This window comes from Bos taurus, chromosome 11 (genome assembly GCF_002263795.3).
Source record: "Bos taurus isolate L1 Dominette 01449 registration number 42190680 breed Hereford chromosome 11, ARS-UCD2.0, whole genome shotgun sequence".
In the NCBI taxonomy this organism is placed as follows: Eukaryota; Metazoa; Chordata; class Mammalia; order Artiodactyla; family Bovidae; genus Bos; species Bos taurus.
Genome location: NC_037338.1, coordinates 3,580,106 through 3,598,536, shown reverse-complemented (window position 1 = coordinate 3,598,536; position 18,431 = coordinate 3,580,106). Strand labels below are relative to the sequence as shown.

Here is an 18,431-nt window from a genome sequence, read left to right as displayed (position 1 = left end):
TCCAGAACTAAATTAATTTCATATCCAAAGGAAGGTCGGTGCAAGGACCCCAGAGCACTGCACCAAAGTACCTAACATAGATGTGGTCCGTGCTCATCACATGTTACTCAGGGAGGCGAAGATATTGGCTTAAATAGTCCTGGTTCATCTCTGAGATTTGATAGCTTAAGTCCATGATTTAATTAAAATTTTTATAGTTTTCTCAATAGACAAAAAATGGTTTTGGTTTTTGAAAACGATGTTCATTTATGTAACTTAGTTTCTGGCTGACCACAGGAGATACAAAGAAGTATAAGACAAAGACAGTTCTCAAGGATCTTACAAGTGGGGCAGATGACAGATACCAAAGAGTCCTGCTGGTTGTGTCAAGAGCTTGGATTCTACTCTAAGCCCAGCAGGGACGTGGTCAGATGTGTACAGGTTATTCTGGCTGCAATGAGGAGGATATATTCAGGGAACACGAGCAGCTAAGTGCTGCAGTATCTCAGGCAAGAGACAATTGTTGCCTGAACTAGTTTGTGGTAGTGAATCAAATATAATAAATTTAAAAACTAAATGGATAGGAGCATGGGGACATGGCAACTGATCAAGGATAAATGAGGGAGTCATGCTGCCATGACTGCGAGGGTGCGGGGTTGGTGGTGCTGCCCACTGAGGCAGGGACTGGGGAAGAGGAGGGCTGAGGAAGAGAGTGATTCTGGTTTGAGATACCTGTGGAAACTGTGATGCCAACATATGAAACAAGAATCTCCCGTTAAAGAAATACATCTATAATTTGAAATCATCCATCCAGCGATTTTTTAACTGAGCCCTGACTGTACTCACTTATGTGCCAGGCAATACGCTAAGAGCTAGGGTTTTATTAGAAAACCAATATGCAGCTTTGTCCTCAAGGAGCTTACAGTGGGATCTAGAGAAACTCTTAAAGAAGTCTGGGACTCTGTCAAAAACCTATCAAAATTACTCTTTGTACATTTCCAGGAAAATTGTTCCAAAGAAAAATGTGATTGCCTCCAGTCTGGACCCTTTCCCTGAACTGCCCTCTCCACCCTGGGCTCAAACCCTGACCTGATGCCACTGAATGGAGGCAGCACTTCTGGACCCTCGTAGACCTGCCCGCTGTGGAGAGCTACTGCATGGCAGGCACAGAGTAGGTGCTTGTGTAACACTGTCTCCTTTAACCCCCCCAGCAGCCTCCCTTTTCCAATGAAGAAACTGAACAGGTGAGCAGTTTCCCTAATGTTATTGCTTGAGACCTGGGCCAAGATGAACAAAAATCTGATTCCAGAGCCTGATAGCGTAAAGTCTGTGGGTAGAAAAGAACTGGCCCTGCTTTTTGGCCTAAGCAGTAGGGCCCCTGCCTGGGGTCCCATTCTTTAAAGGACCCACTCTGACCACTTTCCAACCACAGCCCATGACCAACGGGACATAGGCTGTGCTCTGGATGCCCTGGACCCCCAAATTCTCTGCCCAGCAGGCTGTGGACCGGCTCTCGAGACTGCTGGGGCCTCTTCCCAGGTCTGTCTTCCTGAGAAGTGTGTCAGTGTTCACGCCCTTAGACTTCCAGGTAGCTCAGGAGGAGCTGTTTGTGCGGGAGGGTTAAATGGAGCTTGGACGTGTGGGGAGAATGTCCACGTGCATGTGTGAAAGTCTCCCCTGTGACTTGGGATAAACCCAAAGGGAAAAGAAGGGGGCAAACCATGGATGGGAGACTGGAGATCAAATCTCCCCATGCTACCATGTTCTGAGGCCACTGTGACACGTGTGCAAACCCAGAAGTGCTAGACTGCAAGCCCTCCTTGGGCAACCCTTGACTGATAGAACCCAGAACCAGGGATAGATATTCCCCTCTTTTGTCCCCTCAGGAAGACAATTCAGACCTATATTCTACAGGGCTCTTTGGAGAAGCCCTGCAAGGATCTAACCAGCTGCCCATAGTGGTCATTAGTTTGATAATCTACACTTGGGGTGGTTTCCCCTTTTTCCTTGTTTTGTCTTCGAAGACTCTTCTTTTCCTTGGAACCACTTTCCCCAAAAAGCTGCCTGCCAGTATGCCCTTACCCAAAATTCTGTGGGTTCTTATGGTGAGAGGAGGGAATTACCTCAACTCAGAGAATGTTTTTCAGTTATTTAGACATGGTAAGTGGGCACTTGACCCAGACCTCTCAAAGGTTAGAAGTAATCTTTTTTAATTCTGTGTTCTTTATCCAGGAGAACAAGGTTGGGTAGGGCAGGGCAAAATGTACATAATTAAAGGAAAATGTTAGTTTAAGATAAATCATAAGATCTTTTCCCCCAATTGTTTCATAAATGTCATAATGGTTGTCTTTTTACAATTACTTAAAAGCATAAGGATCCAAACAAGGTCTATATATTCTGATGGCTTGATGTGTCTCTTTGGTATTTTTAAATCTAAAGTTTCTATACACTTCTCTTCTTTCTTTTTATGGAAAAAACCAAAACTGCTTGTACTATTGAGTTTCCCACGGTATGGATTTTTGCCAATTCCAATTTTACAATGTTTCCCGTAAATTGGTAGCTGTACTCAGGATGCAGTTAAATTTGGGTTCCATATTTTTTTTGCAAGAATATTCCTTTGGGTGATTTTAGCAGCCATTGGTGATCATTGATTCATTAGGAGTTGCATATTGGTGATATTCCACCATTCCATCTTCATAAGTTAGCTGAAATATTCTTAAAAAAAGAAAATTTGATACTATTTGGCTGCTCAATAGTATGACTCATACAGGAAAGGCAGGTACATGCATGCTAAGTCACTTCAGTCGTGTCCGACTCTTTGAGACTCTATGGACTGTATAGCCTGCCATGCTCCTCTGTCCATCGGATTCTGCAAGCAAGAACACCATCGTGGGTTGCCGTGCCCTCCTCCAGGGGATCTTCCTGACCCAGGGATCAAACCCGCATCTCTTATGTCTCCTGCATAGTCAGGCAGTTTACCACTAGAGCCACATGGGAAGCCCAGGAAAGGCAGAATAAACATTTAATTCAATCCAAGTAATTCCCCAACCACCCAAGTGCTTTCACATCTCTTGGTCCCACAAACTCTAGGAGAACTCACAGATGAGATCATGAAATTAAAATCAGTAATGCTGAGGCTCTGTTGAGAATGGAAACCACCATCCAGCCAGGGTCCCCTGAGTGTGGGACACCTGAATATCCATTATTTGTACATCCACAGGAACCTTAAGAGGTAATAGTGAAGCTGATTTTGGAGGTGAGGAAATGCAGGTTAGGGCCTCTCTGACCCTGAAGTCCATGTTGTGGTTTGTTTTATTTTATCACACCCACTGCAGGAGAGTAGAAGTGCACAAATATAATTTTAATTTTCAAGCATGGGAAGAAGATACAGCCTACCAACTACTAGGGTGACCTTGAAGTGGATCCCAGGGGTGAGTGGTTTGTGGTCATCTCCCAAGTCCATGTGTGTTTTCCAGGGCTTGACTGGGGAATTTAGGACATACTGTTTCAGACAATTCCTTTTTTTTTTTAACAGCATCACTAAATCCAACGTGTTTTCTTCCCACTGACACACTTACTGATTCTTTCAGTGTCCTAAACATTGCACCTGGCCCCAAAGAGTATGAAGATGAAGAAAACAGGTCCCTGTCTTTGAAGACACAAAACTGCATAGGGAAACAGGCATGTAAACAGCAGTGGGAGGAGAGAGAGGTGCTGAAATAGAGACAGAGGCATGATGGGAAGCAATGCAGATGGCAGGGGACTAATTCTGTCTTAGGGACCACTGAGGTCTGAGGAGACTTTTTATGTGAGGAGCAATCACCATAATTATTTAACATTATTCGACATCTACCACGTGTGAACCACTGTGCTATGCACCTTTAAGAATTTGATTGTCTTTTGTGCATAGCTCTAACTCCCTCCACTCTTCTCGGCTTGGGCATCTAAGTAGGCAGAAATCTAACACAACTTGCCCAGCTGTTCTTGTGTTTTTCTCACTCCTTTATTAACTCCAGAAGACTTAAAGGAGTTAATAAACTTTACTTAAAATATTTTATCCTCCAAAACACCCATTATATACTCATGGTAGGTAATAAAAAATAGGTGGTATAAAGGGAGGAAGATCCAGGTGAGTAACTGCAGTGATAACAATGATAATTACAACAGTATATTTATTAGCCTTTACTCTTTGCCTGGTACTGTTCTTGATAACTTAAGTTGTATTAAACTCATTTGATCCTCCTAACACTTCTGTGAATGAGTCATGCTGAACATTTACGTCCTATTTAAGAACGGAGGGGAATTTATGAGGGAGAGAGCAAGTACGCCACAAAGGAAGTCAAAACGTGTAAAGCTCTATTTTTTAAATTGAAATGTGCTTCTGAAAAAAAATCTTGGTCCCCACTTGTGATGACTAACTTCTCATACTAAAAAAATATTGTCCATGTCCTGTCCTCTTTTTTATTTTGGCTTAAACATGAAAACCAGTCCTGGTTCCATGTATGTCAACTGACACATTGTCATTTTCCAAAACCTGGACTTAGCACGCCAACAGAGAGGTGTGAGGCGTCTGTGAATGATCACTGTCCTGGGTAATGACTCCTGTTCAATCAGGGTCTGGCAGGTCCGATCAGTGAGGCACTAAGCTTGGACACAAACCCACGCCAAGCAGATGGGAATCCCCATCAGAGGAGAGCCCTGCACTCGTGCTGGGCGCACACACTTGGCCCAGGCTTCCATTTTCTCCAGCTAGGATGGACCATTTTTACCACTTGGGGTCTTTGATCTTCTCAGAAGTAACCTGCCTCTGGCCTTCAGCCATTTCAAGCCTCCACAACTCAACTTACCTAGCATCACTCTGGGCAAAAAGCACTCAGCTAATTCTCAGTAAGTGTGAGGTTGGGCAGGCTCATTTTGTCAAATTAAACTCCTAAGATAAGTCAGTAACTCCCACAAAGTCTGCACACCTTGGAACTTTTATCTAAAGCACCCTTCTAATTGCCTTTCCCTTCTTTCCTATTTCATCTGAGAACTTCAGGGTAGAAGGGAAAAGCTCTAACGCTGAGCCACTGAATCACTCAGACGTGTGAGCCAGCCACAGAACAAACACAGGGACCAGAGCAGACATTAGTACATGAACTCAATGATAAGGGTTTTGTGTTTTCAAGCAGCTTCCTGAGTAAAATATCTTTTGTTTGCAACAAATGACATTGGAAAGACAATATAGGTGGTCATGTGTACTGTACTAAGAGAAGGGAGAGCTGGAGTCTCTTCTCAGCTCAGCCTTCAATTTGGGCATGTGACCTAGCACTTTAGTTTCTTCATCTAATAATGGGACATAGACTATGGCACATAGATGAAGTCTTCCACAGAAACCCAATTAAAAAAACATTCACTTGTAGCGTTCTGTTTAAATGTTTGATAATTTTTATAAAGACAATCAGTGGGATATAACTTAATTTTGACCATAATATCCAAATAATAAAGTTAGGTATGGAACACATCATACCAACCAAAGCTATCTCTATTCATTTGGGGTTTTAAAATATTTAAATATACATTTTAAAAAACCCTTAAAATGCAGGTAGAATACCTTTGGGAACTCTGTGGAACAGAGGTACAAACCAAGACCCAGGAGATTATTAAAGGGCCTTCTGTTTCAGAATTTCCATGATGGGACAAAACTCTATAGTGCAAATATTGTACCTGATAGTCCTCTCCTATTTTCTATGAATGTGATCCTATATGAAGGAGATAAAAATATTCCAGAGTTTCAAAAACAGAAAGGGGAAGCAACTATATAATGTCAATATTCTCTGGATATGGCACAAGTATAAACAACTTAAATATCAGAACTTAACGTAAGACGATGAAAATTATATTAATAGGCAAAGATTTTAATAACAAAATACTAGCAAACCAAATGGAGAAGGCAATGGCACCCCACTCCAGTACTCTTGCCTGGAAAATCCCATGGACGGAGGAGCCTGGTGGGCTGCAGTCCATGGGGTCACTAGGAGTCAGACACGACTGAGCGACTTCACTTTCACTTTTCACTTTCATGCATTGGAGAAGGAAATGGCAACTCACTCCAGTGTTCTTGCCTGGAGAGTCCCAGGGATGGGGGAGCCTGGTGGGTGGCCATCTATGGGGTCGCATAGAGTCAGACACGACTGAAGTGACTTAGCAGCAGCAGCAGCAGCAAACCAAATCTAATAATACATAAAAAGTATCCTATTCTATGGTCAAGTGATACTTATTCTAGGAATGCAAAGTTGGCTTATCATCCAAAATTAGTTAGCCTAGTATATTATATTGGGCTTCCTGGGTAGCTCAGCTGGTAAAGAATCCACCTGCAATGCAGGAGACCTGGGTTCAATTCCTGGGTCGGGAAGTTCCCCTGGAGAAGGGATAGGCTACCCACTCCAGTATGCTTGCCTAGAGAATCCCCATGCACAGAGGAGCCTGGTAGGCTATAGTCCATGGGGTCACAAAGGGTTGGCTGCAACTAAGCACAACAACGCACAGTACACCGTATTAATAGGTTAAAGGGTAAAAACATGTTCATCTCAATGGGCACAAGAAAAGCATTTGACAAAATCCAACATATTTTCATGTTAAAACTGTCAATAAACTAGGACTAGAAGGAAATGTCCTCAATCTGATTAAGGGCATATACGATCAACTCATTTTCAACGATGGTCCCAAGATAACTCAGTGAGGGAAAGAATAAATGGTATTTTCATCAAATGTTGCTGGTATGTAAAAGAATACATACCATTCATAAAAATTAACTCAAAATAGGTCATAGACTTAAATATAAGAGCTAAAACTATAAAGTTTCTAGAGGAAGACAGAGGAATTTGGGTTAGACAGTGGTTCCTTAGATATGACATCAGAAGTATAATGGACTAAAAAAAAAGATTGGGCTTCATAAAAAAATAAATAAAACCTTTGTGCATCAAAGGACACCATCAAGAGGTAAAAAGGCAACCCACAGAATGGAAAAAATAATTTAAAATTATATATTGTAAGGGCCTTGTACCCAAAATATGTAAAGAACTATTATTACAACTCAATATTAAAAAGACAAGTAACCCAATTAAATAATGGGCAAAGGACTTGAATACATATTTCACTAAGGAGATACACAAATGTCCAACAAGCACATGAAGAAATGCTTAATATAGTTATTTATAGAGAAATGTAAGTCAAAATCATGATGAGGTATCATTCCACACTGCCTAAAAGGGCTATCATTAAGAAATAAACAGACAATAGCAAGTGTTGGTAAGGATGTGGAGAAGCTGGAGTCTTCACATGCTGCTGGTAGGAATGCTATAAATGGTGTAGCCTCTTTGGAAACTGGGCAATTCCTCAAGATGCTGAAAATAGTCATCATAAGACCCGGAATTCTGCTCACAGGCAGATACCTAACAAAAATATATGTCCGCACAACTTGTATTTCAATGTTCACAGCAGCATTATTCATAACAGTCCCCAAATGGAAACAACCTAAATGTCCATCACCTGATAACTAGATAAACAAAATAAGGTGTATCTACATAATGTTATTCAGGTGGAATTTGCTACAACATGGATGAACCTTGAAAACATTATGCTAAGTAAGCAAGCCAGACACAAAATGCCACATATCGTATAATTCAATTTGTATGAAATGTCCAGAATAGGCAAATCCATACAGATAGAAAATAGATTAGTGGCTGCCAGGGACAAGGATGGGAGGGGAGTTAGAAAAGAAAATGTCTGATAATGGGTGCAGGATTTCCTTTTGGAGTGTTGAAAGTGTTAAACTGTAACCCTCAGAGGGTGCCATTCTCCCACTTCTGAACTCTATGCGTTTCTATAACCCAAGCAAAGGGCAGCTTGCACATACCAGCTGTAGATTTTCAATTCCTGACTAAGAAAAAAAGCTAACATTGTTCCCCAAACAGGAAGAGATTCAGGGTAAATGAGAAGGCTCTGAAATTGTAGCAATGTTGTTAGTTTTGTTAGTCAACCACCAAACAGAGGCTTGCCACATGCCTGCAAAGTGTCTTGGTCTTCCGCAAGAGATGGTTCAAAGTTCATGGGACTCTGGTTTCCTGAGCTTTAAGTGCACTCAGTTTCTAAATGACTACTTTGCAATAAGATTCAGCTGCTCAGGCTGAGATTCCAAGAGGATGAAACTACTTTCTAGATGTTGCTAGAGCCGGTGAACCCAGATCTCTGGAGCCAGCCTTATAGATGCTCTCTGCAGAATTATGTCTTGTCCTCCCAAAACACACACACAGTCATCAAGGCCGGGCAAAGGACCTCCCTTCTTTCCCCAAGGACCCATTTCCAAGATTAGCTGCAGGCACAGGAAGTAAAGTGTGTTATTTCCCCTTAATTAACTTTTTGGATATGATTATAAAAGTAGTACACTGTCATTATAGTAAATTATAAAATGGTCGTATCCAACTTTGAGCATTTGCCATACCAGGCACTGTGCTGAGAAATTCACTCCAATTGCTTCATTTCTTCTCCAACAACCCAATGAGGCACATAGCATTGCTACCAGTTTGCACATGAAGAACCTTGGGCTCAGAATGGCTAACAACAGTTATTGTTAACCATGGTTATTCAAAGTCACCTAGAGGCAGCACTGGGGAACAAAAGTCTGTTTGGGTTTAACCCCTACACTAGATTATTCTAATACAAGATGGGGTGTGTGAAATTCCTCATAGAACAACAGAAGAGGGACTCCTCTGGTGGTCCAATAGTTGAGATGCCATGCTTCCAAATCCCTGGTAGGGGAACTAGGATCTGCATGCCGAAGCCAAAGTAAATAAATAAAACAGGACAAAAGAAGCGCTTTGGGGATGAGGGCCATGTGAGAGAGGATGCAGCATATCCAGGGAAGAGTTGATACAAAACTCTCCTGAATGGCACCCTCCCACTGGAGCCTGCTAATCACCCAGCTAAGACTCGCATAAGCTTCCAGACCTCCCTCTCCCTCACTTCCCTAGATCTACCGTCACCAAGTCCTCTAGGTTATCTGTCCCCTCTGTTGCCTTCCATTCTTCCATTCACTAATTCAGAAATGGATTGAGCCCTAACCATGTGCCAGAACCAAACCAGGCAGTAGGGGAGTGACAGTGAACAATCCAGAAGCAGCTCCTGGCCTCTTGAGTTCTGCTCCCACCTTTGTCCAGGCTCTTGTCCCTCTCTCCAGGACTGTCGAAACAAATCCACCCATGCCCCTTGCTGTGGAAGGGCAGAGTCCTAACCACTGGACCACTAGGGAATTCCCACACAGTAGTTCTAAACATGTCAATCAGAAACTTTTAGAGGTGGCCTATTTTCTCCAGCATGTGGCTTTAGCCTGACATTAAAGATGTTTGTAATCTGGATCATATTACCTTAAAAGTGATGCTCCATTTAAACCAAATCACTCACCCTTTCCTTAAGGGTGGCATGAGTTTTCTCATCCCACTTACTGGCATAGAATGCTCACCAAAGCCTACTCTGCACTGGCTTCTACTTCTCAGTCCCCCTTACAGAGCAGCTGAGGAAGGAGTGGCAGGCTCTGGCCAGCAGAGTCCCCCATTGATGGAACCCCCCACCGCCCCCGGGGCCCCCGCCCCAAGCCTTGGAACCACAGACATCGCATAGGCAATACACTAAGCTGCTGAGACCTTCTGAATCTATTACTGAATGCAGCAAGTTTGTGTGCCAGAAACACAGGAGGCCAAGTAATATCAAAACCAAATGTTGCAGTTTGGAGCAGAGAAAGGTTTATTGCAGGGCCCTAAAAGCTTTCAGTAAGCCTTTTTCTAGGAAAGGTGATGGACGGGTGTGGTGAGTTGTTGCAAACTTCTTGGGGTCACATCCTTTGTTCTAGAGGTCAGGTCATGGTCTGGTCACAAGGTTCCTGTAAACCTCCACCAAATCCACCAAACAAACGTAGTAAAGCACAGAGTAGTAAAGCACAGACTGGCGTACTGCAGTCCATGGAGTCACAAATAGTCTAACACGACTTAGCGACTGAACAACAAATGTTATTCTCTGTTCTGAAAAGGAAGGGCAAGGTCCCAAGACTCAGCTCTCCCTCTGATGCCCCCGCCCTGGCGAAGGCCGGGGTGGGGGTGGTGTGTGTCTCTGCTGGTGCCTTCACCCTGCCCAGGAGTGTTCCTCCAGCACCCAGTCTTGGTCCTCCTGCCAGCACCCTCAGGACCAGGTCCCCAGACCCTGCTCAGCCATCATACTGGGTGACCGGAACCCAGCCAGCCCTCAGGCTTGTCATTTAACCTGGAGAGAACCATTTGTACGGGAACAGGAATACCCATTCTAGCAAATACTCATCAGGACAATTCCCAGTTCCTGACAACTGCCCTTGGTTGAGAAGAGCCCCACCCACAGAGGCGGACCTGAAGTAACCATGTGCAAGGTCCTTGCAACTTAACCCTCACCTCCAGCCACTTATTAGGAATGGACTACTGATCTATGCTGTTCCCAGTTTTGAAACTTGAAGGGAGAGACTGAAGCTGGCTGAAGCTGGTACCTGAATGGCAGTGTCCACATACTCCAGTTGCTGAGGCCTCCACAGACTCGGACCTGTGAAGACCACTTCCGCCATTAGAAAGGGGAGAGGTTCCCAGGGCAGCTGGGCCGGGGGCTCTGGAGCCACCGAGGACGCAGCCCTCAGCCTGTCCTGGGACCCCCAGCTCACCCACTGGCCCCCAGGCTAGAGGACCTGGAGGGTCCTGGGGAGAAGGCTGCCATCCACCTCCCACAGCATCCTCCGCCATGACGACCACTGTGAGGGCGACCGTTGGGAAGCGAGCAGGACCTCTAACGGACACGCTCTGGGCCTCACGCTCAGGATCTCGCGAGAATTGTCGCGAGCTAACGGCTGCGCGCCGCCCCACCCATCTTATTAACAGAAGTCTCTGTGCTACCGCAGGGCTAGCCAGTGCAGAGGAAATTCATGTCTTTGCTCCTGCTAGTCCCTCTGCCTAGAGAGACCTTTCCCCTATGGCTCCTCAGGTGAAATTCCTTTGTTTCAACTCCAATATGTCCTCCCCTGGGTGAGGGTGGCGGGGGTCTGTCATCCCCACCTCTGTACTCGCCAGGGCTCTATCACCTCTGTTTCAGTCCAGAGAGGCGGCCGTCTCTGCACCGGGACGTCCGGAGACCAGGGGCTGTGTTTGGCTAGTTAATTCTGTCTTCCCACAGGGCTTAGTCTTGCGATTTGTACTCAGGAGTAGTCAGTGAGCAGCAGACATGAGTTAAGTCAGAGCGAAAACCATTTTCCCCCAGCCTCATTGTAACAACTGGAGGATGGAAATGGAAACTTGACCCTTCCCAACCTGGAGGCCACAGGGATTAGAGAGGATTTCAGGTGAACAGGCGGCTAGGCGGTGTGTGTTGTGTGTGGGGGGGGGGGCCGGGGTGGGCAGGGTGAGCGCCGGCAGTACCTCAACATTGCCATCCCTCTTTCACAACTGAAGGAACCCCTCAGCCTGTGCAGGATCTGGGGGAGCTACTACTCAAGAACTTCTGCAGCTTGCAACAGTTTACCTCCTGGGTACCATGGCGATGGGAAATTGGTCGTCATGGCAACCTCATTATTGACAAGAAGCTGCAACCGCGGGCAGATAGTGAATGAGGACAGGAAACGCATTAAGCACGGGAGCATCAAAGTCAAGAGGCACAAGCAGTCCTGGCCAAAGTCCCTGCTAAAGTGACTGAGATTTTGCAGAACTAGTCACCCAAAGGGCATCCAGTGACCCTCTCCTGGCATCCAGCGCCCATCGAGGGCCCCATTTATGACGGAACAGAGGCGCCACATCCTCTAATTCTCCCACTGCTGCTGCTGTTAAGTCGCTTCAGTCGTGTCCGACTCTGTGCGATCCCATAGACGGCAGCCCACCAGGCTCCCCGGTCCCTGGGATTCTCCAGGCAAGAACACTGGAGTGGGTTGCCATTTCCTTCTCCAATGCATGAAAGTGAAAGTGAAGTCGCTCAGTCGTATCCAACTCTTAGCGACCCCATGGACTGCAGCCTACCAGGCAAGAGTACTGGAGTGGGGTGCCATCGCCTTCTCCGAATTCTCCCACTCGTTCAGTGAAATCCTAACGCGCTTCCCTGACCCAGCAGACTTTTCAAGAATCCGAAATTTGGGCATACAAGCTTAGAGCTAGTGGCTGTGACGGCGGTCTCCTCCCTTCTCCCGGCCTGACTTTCTAGCGCCCCATCCAGTGATTTCTCACCCAATTATGTCGCCCCATGCCTAGACAACGATATCAATTGCGAATTTTTATGAATGAAAGTGTGTGTGCGCGCGTGGATGTGCAGCTTGATAGGCTGGAGGACACGTCCAGAGAGACTGAACTGTCCCGGAGAGACCCTGAACCCAGGTCTGGAGCTACTGTCCCAGGGTAGGAGGAGGAGCTCCCACTCCCACTATCACGCTGTCGGGTTTCCAGATGAGTTGTGCAGGTGGAACCCCTCGCAGGGAGCCCTGAGCGAGTGAATTGCCTGTCCCGGGCACCGGGTCCACCGCCGCGGAGATCACAGACCCGGGCTCGGGGTTTTCTTTGCTGCTGCTCCTGTCATCCTCGGCCACATCCCGCGTCTAACTAGGGATACCCACTTCAGAATGACAACGTTTAAAGTCTCAGCAACAGCATAAAATAAGGCAGCTGTGAATTGGAGGATTCCACGGAGAGGAGAATAAATCGGCCCTTCCTCCAGTCATCCAGCCCTTGCCCGGGAAGGCTGGAGCGCAAGGGGTTGCTGGCCGCGCCCCTCAAGGATTGGGAGTGGGGGCGGCGGCTGAGCTGGGGAGAAAAGCCTGAGGATGAGGACAGAGAGCCCGTGTGATTATCCGCTTAGGGGATTGCTAAGAATCAGACGGCCCCCCACCCCGCCCCTTCTTGCTCCTAAACGCTAAGCTCCTAAGGCAGGAGCAGCCAAGATCTCGGATTATGATTTTATCATTAAAAAAACAAAAGTGACTGTTCACTCCCCCAGAGAATTTTAATTCTTTGCCTCTTCCTCAGCCCACCTGTCTCCGGATCCTCAAGGCTGAGTAGGATCCAGTGGAGGCAGTCCCCCGACCCCCGTCCGCATTCTCCTTGGCTCCTGCTCCCTCCAAGTCGTGGTCACTACTTCCTCAGGAGCCGCGCACACTCGGGGAGACTGCGCGGGACCCCAGTCTGGACCCCGGGGAAAGAGGCGGCCACCAGCCTCTTCTAGGACGGGCGGCCGTGAAGGCGGGGGCGTCCGGGTACCCGGGATCTTGGGGAGGTGTCTTGGGGGTGGTGCCAGGTGCATCCTTTTGCTGAAGGAGCCCAGCTTCTTCTGCCTCCAGCCTCGACGGCTCAGCCTGACTTGGCCCAGCGCGGCGGCTGCGGGACGTGAGTAGAAGCGGGTGCGATAGATTTAGAAAGCAGGGACGGCCTCTAGTCCTTTGATTGCTACTGAAGGGATGTGTGTGCCGGGGTGGGAGCAGAGCTGGCCCTTGCTTCTGCCCCTCTCTCCCCTATTTCAGCACCGGGGGCTTCGGACAGCGCCGCGCCCACCAGAGGGCCCCGCGACCCTAGTTCCTTGAGCGCATATCTTTAATCCACTTTCATACTGGAGTCTGCGTCCCCCGCGCACCTCCCAGCGCCCCAAGAACCATCAGCTCAAGAGCCCCTAAATTCCTTACCCCACCAAAGTTTGAGCTCTCCGCAGCGCGCCTGTGCCTGGCGGAGCGTCTCCTCTTCGCTCTGGACAGCAGCGCCCGCCTTGCTCGCTCCCACACGCTCCAGCCCCAGGACCCTCCTCTGCTGGCAGCGGAAGGAGCCGGTTGCCTCTCTCTCTCTCTGCGAAAGTCAGGTGAGGCTCTGGAGCCTCAAAGGCGGTCCCGGAAGAGGCCGAAGCCGCTCGAAGCCGTACCCTCTGAGGCAAGAGGGGCGAGCCAGGAACAAGCAAGCAGCAAAGTCCGTCTGTCAAATCTGGACTCGCTCCTAACCGCGAACAGCCTCCTTGGACTCCTTCCTGGGATTTTGTTTTAAAACTGGTAGTGTAATTCACACCGCATGAGGACACAGCAGAGATCTGGGAGTTTGAAGTTTAAAGGTGGGACTATATATCCCCTTAAACTTGTTTACAATCTTAGGCGGGAGAGTTTGAGAAACAAATGTCTCTTGGGGATATGATGTATTCTCCTTGCAGAGTTTTGGTTTCCTTCTATCACACCAGACAACACAGATTCCCTGAACCAAAACTTTAAACCTACCAATCCAGCTGGTATTCATTGCCCACTATGGAGGCCAAAGGTGCTTAAACTCTTTTTGAAGAAAAAAACCTTTTAGCAAAGCCTCCATATTTCTGCAAACTCACTTTTGCCACAGAAGGTATATATCTGACACACACATATCAAGGATGAAGACCTAATCTCACCTCCTGTTCACTCTCCGGTTCTGGATGAACAGGTCCCAGGAGGAGTCCAGCTTTCTTGTCTGGGACAAGAAGCCTCTGGGTTCCAGGTTCCCATAAATTAACACCCTTACAGGAAGAAATTCTGAAAGGAGCAGATCCCCCTCAGGACCCTGAAAACCAGAGGCTTCTCTGAGGACTTGAAGTACATGGCATTTCCTGAACATACCTATCAAACTGTCTATTCATGGAGCAAACTGTCTTCAGAGGGCAAGCTTTCAAGTTCATGCAGATTTGAAGGGAGAGGTGAAGTGTATCCCATTCACTTGAGAAATAACGAATTAGACATATGTACACACATTTATCTACAGAAAGGACACAAAGCCTAGGAAAAAAAACTTCCTTGAAAAGTCAGGCTAAATTGTTCAGATTCAAAGGATTCTGGTTATAGGAAAACAAATGAATGGAAATGGTGAATCAATAAAGTTGAAGCCACAGAAGATGGAGAAGAAGAGAGTTTTTGTTTGGTCATTTGGGCTCTTGGAAGAAACTTGAATTTACCACAAGAGAAAAAAACAATTCATGAGACCATGGTCTCCTTAGCCCACAGAGTCTCCAACATACATCATTTACCCTGGGCAATTTTTTTAAATAGTCCTTATTATTGAGAAATGCTGTATTTCTTCTAATCCATGTGATTTATACAAGTAAGAGCTGTTTCCTGTTGGCTTGTCCTCAGGGAAGACAGGAAGCAGGTGGTTATCCTCTGTGGCCCAGAAATATTTTAGAGCTTTTAAAGAATCTTGAATGCTGATTTTGGAGAAAGTAGTAGTAGTAGCTATCAAATAGGAGACAAATTTTGAGGCATAATATTAAAAATCCATTTGAACTTTGTTTTTGAAATGCAGACCATTTCTAAGATCTGAAGGGGAAAACAAGATCTTACAAAATTGATCATAAGCTGGAGAAGTGCACTGAATCTGATGAAATAAAGTAGACCATCTACTATAGGACTGAGCACATAATTGGGCTATAGGGCATTATGTGGGTGTCGATAACTATTACTGAAGAACCTTTGGCACCTGAAAGATGGAAACAGATGAACTGAGACTGGGAATGAGCAGAAGGAGCCCACAGAAGATGTCTCTGTGAATTTGCCTGGAAAGACATCTAGGAGCAAGATCTTTGACTGCCAATTTAGAGGGTCCAGATTTGGCCAAAGACACACTGAGTGCGGTGGCATCTGGGGAATCTGTCCTATTGCTGAAGCTTCATCTGAGGTACAGGATGGTGTGTATGGATGGCATCTTTGTCAAGAGGCAGGACACAATCAGCACCAGGCAATTCCCGATGAGCCAGCGGGATGTCCTCACAGGTCCATGGGATCCAGAGACTCAGCATAGGAATCGTCAGAAACCCAAAGCCTTGTGCCAGAAGAGGAAGACCACAGTGTGAAGGACATGATGGAGGACACTACTTCCTTATTCTGATGGGGCAGGTGAGATTGGGAGGAGGGAAGACTGGGTGGACCCTGTGTTGTTTCAGTCTCAGTCAGGACTCACTAAAGCAATGAGAAGGGGTCTGTGGGGGAAAGGGTCGCACTCGGACATCCAGAGCTGAGGAAGGCTGGCCCCAGGGAAGCTAGGAGACCAGTTCTGTTCACCTGTGATTTCAGTGCCAGAGAAATGAAAGGATAAATACTAGACATGCCCAGAAGGGTTGAGTTAGAACAGGAGCCTGGATAAGTGTGGCTTAGGGGACTCCCTGGTGATTTGGAAAAACCCAGATGCTGGGAAAGATTGAGGGCAGGAAGAGAAGGGGGTGACAGAGGATGAGATGGTTGGATGGTATCACTGACTCAATGGACATGAGTTTAAGCAAACTCCAGGAGATAGTGAAGGACAGGGAGGCCTGGTGTGCTGCAGTCCAAGGGGTAGCAAAGAGCCTCAGACACAACTAAGCAACTGAAAACAGTGATATTTAGTTTTATTTTAAAATTTAGAAATGGTGTGATTACAGTCTATATAGTCTTCTGGGATTTTTTTTCCCAACCAATAATTAAGATTCAGTGACGCTGTTGCTTGTAGCCATAGGTCTTTTAGTTTTACTCTGTATATATACAATTTGTTATTTATTCTGTGTGCGTATGATGTACTTTCATTTTAAAAAACTAGGAAGCGGAGCTAAATTTTTGCTATCCTAATTACGTAAAATCTGCCCAGTCCAAACACTTCAGACATCCTGCTACTAAGTCACTTCAGTTGTGTCCGACTCTGTGTGACCCCATAGACGGCAGCTCACCAGGCTCCCCCATCCCTGGAATTCTCCAGGCAAGAACACTGGAGTGGGTTGCCATTTCCTTCTCCAATGCATGAAAGTGAAAAGTGAAAGGGAAGTCGCTCAGTCGTGTCCGACTCTTTGCGACCCCATGGACTGCAGCCTACCAGGCTCCTCCGTCCATGGGATTTTCCAGGCAGGAGTACTGGAGTGGGGTGCCATTGCCTTCTCCGCAGACATCCTGGGAACCTGATAATTACAGGCTGGTGTTGAAAGGCACATAATTTGTGCCCAAAGGTGGGCAACAAGGCAGCTGCTTCTGCTGGGGGCCATATGGTGTCCCTTATGTTAAAGAACACACAATCTGATAAGCAGATAAGCCACACTAGCAGATGAGAAGTAGAAATGCACACAGATAAGTCCACTTATCAGTAAGGGGAAGGTGTCGGCCAGCCCTGGCAGATGGCCTAGATCCTTGGTGAATGATAAAGGCAATTTGTAGGAGTGGCTTTTGGGAAATAAAATACTTATGCAGAGGCAGACAGGGTTCACAGGAGAGGCAATCATGCATCAGTTTCCCCAGCAAAAATGCTCCTAGTCAGTGTAAAATCATCTGGGGGAAAAATGCCTGAGGTAGGGAGAGGCAATTGTGTTTAGTTTTTAAGGCCCACTTTGCCTGCTTCCTTCTCAGACCATGAAGAAAACCTCTGTTTCCCTCACCTACCTGGCAGTTGGAAGAATAGAAGGAAAATAAATTAATGAAATATGGAGTTATGAATTCTATCCAAATGTCATTAAGAGCCCAAGGAGGTCCATGGTACTGTGGATCTAAGCTACTTTGTCCTGGGAGCCACCCCCTTCAGGTCAGCCTTGCAGGCAGTGGAAAGGTAGGAGCTGCTGAAAAGGCCTATGTGGGTGGGAGCCTTCTCACTCTGTACAAATCTCCTGTGTCTGACCACCAATGCCTGCAATTCCACTCTCAGAATTTCATCCTTTTATTTTCAAACTTTGGTTCTTTTTAAAATGCCAGTAACTCCAGGTGCTAGAATGTGGTGGATAAAGAATCAAATAAAAAGTTCTGATAAGATTGAGGAGAGCATTTGATAATGCTGGAAACCAGTGAGGGTGGCATGGTGTGGATATCATGGCGTGGGGGAGGGGGTGCTATCAGAGGGGGCCAGGGCCGGATGACAGACACTCAATACTGAGGGCAAACTTGGCCCCCATTACAGCCACGCCTGGTCCTGGCCTCGGAAAATCACTTGAGTGTTCCTCTAAGACTAAAACCTTCCTTTTCCACCCAAATGGAAGGACAATTACCTTTGCGATTGTAAAAGCTGACAAATGTGTACGGAATGCAAGGCTGCTTGAGTGGATTGCAGCATGAATGCCATCACAGGCGCTCATTAATAGATGTGAGTCACCCTGGGGCTCAGTACTGCTCAGGACCACATTCTCATCAGGGCCTGGGGGAAACACATGGAAGTGTCCTGTACATTTCAGTATAGATGGAGTGTATGGCTAACATGCTTTCAGGAAATATGGCAAATAAGGGGTTTAAATCCAGATCCAAAAAATGCTTGAGAGCTTTCAGTGATGGGCTGAAAATACAGACCAAGAAAAAAAAAGTAACAGGAACAAGGATAATGTTCTGCATCAGGGTCTAAAAAATCAGCTGTCCCAGTACAGAAGAGGAGACATGGCTTAGCAGACCTCATTTAATATGATGCGAAGCCTCAAGATGATGTATTTCTACAGAATTA

General features: G+C 46.3%; 1 protein-coding gene and 1 long non-coding RNA gene across 6 annotated transcripts in view; one reads left to right on the top strand and one right to left on the bottom strand.

Moving 5' to 3' along the window:
• The window catches only part of CNGA3 (cyclic nucleotide gated channel subunit alpha 3), a 37,691-nt gene extending 23,777 nt beyond the window's left edge, over positions 1–13,914 (bottom strand). The window contains exons 1-2 of one of the 5 annotated variants that reach the window (XM_024998268.2): positions 10,718–10,806; positions 10,526–10,578 (exon numbers count right to left, since the gene is read on the bottom strand). The gene's annotated coding sequence lies outside the window, so the exon portion shown is untranslated. 5 annotated transcript variants of the gene reach the window in all.
• On the top strand, positions 10,902–17,755 carry LOC112448738 (uncharacterized). Its single transcript, XR_003037080.2, has 3 exons — positions 10,902–11,010; positions 15,300–15,889; positions 17,360–17,755. It is a non-coding gene; the product is annotated as an uncharacterized lncRNA (long non-coding RNA).
• The last annotated feature ends 676 nt before the right edge of the window (positions 17,756–18,431 follow it).